Source organism: Macrobrachium nipponense, chromosome 21 (genome assembly GCF_015104395.2).
Source record: "Macrobrachium nipponense isolate FS-2020 chromosome 21, ASM1510439v2, whole genome shotgun sequence".
Taxonomy (NCBI): domain Eukaryota; kingdom Metazoa; phylum Arthropoda; class Malacostraca; order Decapoda; family Palaemonidae; genus Macrobrachium; species Macrobrachium nipponense.
In genome coordinates this window covers 9,921,582-9,927,027 of record NC_087212.1, presented here as the reverse complement: position 1 = coordinate 9,927,027, position 5,446 = coordinate 9,921,582, and the positions used below count along the sequence as shown (strand labels likewise).

General features: G+C 37.3%; 1 protein-coding gene across 4 annotated transcripts in view; it reads left to right on the top strand.

The window, feature by feature from the left end:
- The window catches only part of LOC135197770 (ras-related protein Rab-21-like), a 120,729-nt gene that overhangs the window by 25,060 nt on the left and 90,223 nt on the right, over positions 1 to 5,446 (top strand). The window lies entirely within an intron of this gene.

Sequence of the window (5,446 nt, the reverse complement as noted above, 5' to 3'; positions counted from 1 at the left end):
TATTTCTAGAACCACTTCTCAGCTGTTATACCGTAAATTACAATGATAAAAATCACAGTAATCAACCAACAATTAATAACCGCTTTTTATTAATATTAATGCGTACATATCTGAACTTGACAAGAATAATTATTTGTTACGAAATCATCCAAACAACAGACAGAAGGCTCGTAGGCCTAGGTGGAAATACATGGCCTAGGTAACCATACACATATAAAAAGAAATACAAAACTAAAAACAAATGAACAAATAGATAATGACTATATAAAACGAAGACAGCAAAAGGCGAAGTGGTGAAAATCAAGGTGGCTAAATGCTAATAGATATACCACCGAAACGTGATCATACGACGCCGGCTGTACTCACAGATTCGATTCTGCTGGCCATGATGAGTTGCCAGACGCTGTCATTCACAAAATCTTGGGCTTGAGATATTATCCGATCCCAACTTCCTCAAGGACACGAAGGTATAGTTACACTTCATTACTTCAAAATAACCTTTTATTTATTTATTTATTCATTTATTTATTTTTGTTAGATGCTTATAAGTGCCGCGTCCATAAATGCAGCTGAACACTGCTTGGGTTAGTGCCAAACCGAGCCGATAATTGATTCAGTATATCAAAGCGAAGTGAGCCTTTTAATGCTATGTAAAACCTTATAAGCAAGCTATAATCATTTAGGCAACAATTAAGTTACGTAATATCCTCTCTCTCTCTCTCTCTCTCTCTCTCTCTCTCTCTCTCTCTTTTCCTCCTCTCTCTCTCTCTCTCTCTCTCTCCTTTAATAATCCATCATTTATGCAGCAAAATACACACAGGGTGTCCATAAAGTCCTAGTACCATTACAAGAATTTATTGCTCAGAATGGTACTAGGAATTTATGGACACCCTGTATATATATCTGAATGTCATCTGGCCAAAGCGGACTGCATTATGGAAATCTATTCATAGTAGAAATTTAAACATTTACAAACCCTTACGACTGCATAACTGTCACGCCAAAAGCGCATGTATCAATTTCAAGATGACTCAGTGTCTTTGTCAACATCGACAAAGACCCCGTCAGCATTAACCAAGATGTCTGAAAGGGCGGTGCACTGAACTTACAAATCACTATAACTTTAAACATTTTTTTTAACGCATCCGTTACTTTCCTGTGAAATGGGAATACTTAAGCCTACTTGCTGTGATGGCATTTCATTATAATTATTATCCATAAAGTACATATATCTCTCTGACAGAAGGTAATACGCCAATGAGCCTAGCTGACACGAAACTAATTAGGCTATATAGTCCAAACCAATACAAAAACTTGGCCAATCTTTACGCAATTCCCGGTGAATTAAACGCAAACAGGGTAGCATAGCAGATATAGACCGAGGAAATCATGACTCTGGGTGGGGGGAATAAGATCACTGAAGATTACTGTGAACTGTGAAGATACTGACGCCGTTAACTGGGTATGACTCACCGGTTCCTCAGAAGATACGCGACTCAGTGTGTGTTTACTGCAAAAGCTTAATTTTCTCATCCTAGAGAATGAATACCGTATTCTCGTCACTTGTGTACTTAAGGCTGAAGAACGCTTTAGCAGCCATGGCAACAGGGCTGATTTTAATGAGGTTTTTATTAATCCTAATTAGGCCTAAATAAGCTACGTCATCGTAGTACAGAGAAAATAAACAAGATGATCTATAAATTAACACGTAGGACAAAATTATTTATCCATAAGTCCTGCTCATAACGTGGAATATGAACCAGAGTCCCACCAAATGATGAGGCTCAGCCATTATTGCTATGAACTGAGAGAGAGAGAGAGAGAGAGAGAGAGAGAGAGAGAGAGAGAGAGAGAGAGAGAGAGAGAGAGAGATTTAAAGTTGAAATTAAACTTTACTTAGAAGTACTATAGGTCCTTCAGCATTTCTTGTGTGTATAAAGAGAGAGAGAGAGAGAGAGAGAGAGAGAGAGAGAGAGAGAGAGAGAGAGAGAGAGAGAGAGAGAGAGACTTATGGTATAAACTTCTTACTACAGAAGTAGGTCCCTCCTTCAGTTCATCTTATGAGAGAGAGAGAGAGAGAGAGAGAGAGAGAGAGAGAGAGAGAGAGAGAGAGAGAGAGAGAGAGATGAATTACAGCAGTATCACGTCCGACTGCCTATCAAGCAAGGAAAAGCAAGCAAGCGCTAAAATAAGACCGTAATCTCAATAACAACTCTGAACTAAGAGACCAAAAATACTATACACTTGAGATGGGGGAAGAGCTTTGAAGGATTGGCTGACGTCCTTGGAATCTGCAGCTGCGAAGAGATCGTCCCTACGATCGCTAAATATGGCGTCCAATGGATGATGTTTTAGCACGATAATAGTACTGCAACATGTGATCATTCTGTCTAATAAATCTAGCATCTAAAGTTAAACATGAGACTAAAGCGATGTGTTTTCTGCCAGTCTCACCGTCATGGGGAAGTACTAGGCCTATTTCTTTCACATTTCTCGTGTTCTTTAAGCATGGACGATGCACGGGTATCGGTACCACTGGTCATTGCAATAAGAAAAGATGGAGTAAGAGTGAAATTATTTTGCCAAATGCGCATGCATCAATTTGCATGCTACCCAATTCGTTCAAGAGCCCATATGACAATTATTGCAACATTTCGTGCAAACCTACACTACGTATAATTCTGTTGACAGCACAAAATAAGGACAATGGTCATATTGCTGACTTGTTTATTGGGGAATTATTTTCAAAACTGTTAAACACCGTTAAAATGTATTAAATTTTCGAAAATTACCATTCTTAAATTATTGGTAGGCCTAGGCAAAAGCTAATCGTGAAATATATTTTGTTGACATTATATAACAAGAAGCGTTTCCATGATCAGTTATATAATACGCAAGTCCGATGGGCCGAGAAACGCAATATAGCTATCTCTTCTAGCCCAAGCTGGAAGGAACTTAAAAACAAATGGAGGAAAACACTTATCGCAAAGCAACTTGCCACAAAAATACAAGGATGAACTGCCATGCAAAAATTTGGTTCATACATCAGGTGACAAACAACGATCACATAAGATCTTGAGTACTTGATCGTCTGCTACCAATGACTCACATTCTTAAGAGATACTCAATATAATCAGGGTGTTGCAGGAATTATGATGTTCGCGTAGACACTATGAATTTAATATGGCAAGTCACTCTTTTCCTCCTTTGTTTTAAAATGACGCCCAAATTACTTCCTGTTGCGATACAACTAGGCTAAGTCTAACTATACTGTATTGTACAGAGTGATAACGTTATCAGCGATAAAAATCCCAAGGTACATAGGAAAAACACACTTAAAACGTATCAGTGTACTACGTAAAAAGCTTTCTTAACTTTTTTTTCGGCACGGTATACAAAAATACTAGGTATAACTCAACGTTAAGTTGTTCTTTGGTAGACCTTCGAATTAATTTTGATAATTCATTTGAACGCCAAGATTCTATCAGTTTTTTGCTCCTTCAATGTTCCTGTCCTAATTAAAATAAATAAATAAATAAATAAAATAGGATCTCACTCTATACCTACAGTTTCGGCAAAATTGTAAGTTCCACAACGAATCATTTGCCTAATTTTGTTAACAAGTAGCTAATATGACCATTTAAAAAAATTAATGTGAAAATAATCGAAATTCCTAAAGGCTATAATTCTTCAACAAGCAACAAAACTGCATGATTGTAGTATAATGCTGCAACTCGAAGACATTCAAACATGCAACAGCTAATCACTTCTAATCAAAGTAATAAAGGGATTATTCACTCACACATACACACTCACTAAACAATGAGCGTACATGATCACTTCATAAAACAAGAATTACCTTGTGATCCCAAAACCACTATTTTTGCGCCGACAGCCTTCATGGTTCCTCGCACGTATATTTCTCAAACACCGAAGGATCTGGGGCGATTATTTATGCTACGTATCCTGCAGGAGGACTTAATTTTTAGGTCCTTCGAAGCGTTTCGCAGACGTAAACCATTTGGGCATGTAGGAATATACACACTATTTTTAAGCCTGTTTCTTTACTCACTCGAAATACCCACCCCTTCACTTAATATGAACAGGCATTTCCTGACCTTTTTGTTATATATGCCGTAACTTTAATGCGTTAAATATTATACACGTTAAGCAAATTACTTCGGGAACTCGTTTTAACAAACTTGGATGTGACTTGGGATAAATTTTGCGTTTCTTTCGCTACACAACTACGTATGACACTGACCGTCCCTCCCGACGCACGAAGCTTACCCTACCACCTGCGTTTGACAACAGTTGCCAAATAATATTTTTTTCTTTAAGCATCAACCGCGTATAATATTTCCCTCTTTTGTAAACAATTACTGATGCTTCTTCTTCTTCTTTCCTTTTTAAAAGCTTACCCCACCAAATTTTTCTTTCGAAGATAACTCAAGAGCAACGATAAACCTTCCCTACTTAGCAGCACATGCGATGTTATAAAGGCCTTTTGGTATCTAGGCCTTTTAAGATGAACGATTAGCATTGTAGGATGCATGGAAATGTAATTAGAAATTTGTTCATTTATTTCGGTGAATTGCTAATCCCACACTCCTCGAATCTGAACGATGACGCGGCACCGACACAATGTTATCAAGTGTTCTTTAAAAACCACATAATATGATGACGCTTCAACCATAACTCTGATCTCAAATATCTAGCGTATATTCAAATGATTAAGGCAAATTCAATACATATATCAATAAATTATCTTGTAGAATCAATATTGTCATCAAATGTTGATAAATGAATTAACTTAATTTTCACGGTGATGGGAATAAAAAATCGCCGAAGATATTACTTCCTGGCCTTTAGTCATAGATGACATCCCGTGTCCCCTGAGTTCGAGTAACCACTTGTACAATATCTGACATATATTAATCAAATGATATGGCCATCAGTTCTCTTTCATTCTTAAGTGTTTATCTTACTGGATAACATTATATAATGAGAAGTATTTTTCATCAATTCTAAATCAGGGAGTATTTCATAATTTAATAAATGGAAATACTAATTGGCAACGTTGACTCTTGCCAAAAGGGCAAGCGGCAAAGTTCACTTTGGGACTGAACGGAACCATTATAGATGCATCGTAAAGAGACGTAATACTGTACCAAGTGACCTCGATCGTTCTTGCTAATAACAGGACATATTACATCGGCATCCGGCCGTATCTTATTTCAAGAGCACTACGTCCGTTGCAATTGCTTGTTGATGACGGTTGCTGAAAGAACTTGAGCAGTTTAATGCTACAACCTTATCTTTTTGAGTGAGAGGAGTAGTACTAAATGGTTCAACAAAATTTGATGATCTCTATGGGTCTTTGGCATAAGTAGATATTTTTGTTGATTCACCTTCAAGGGAAAAATAAAACAATTAGCTACGGCTT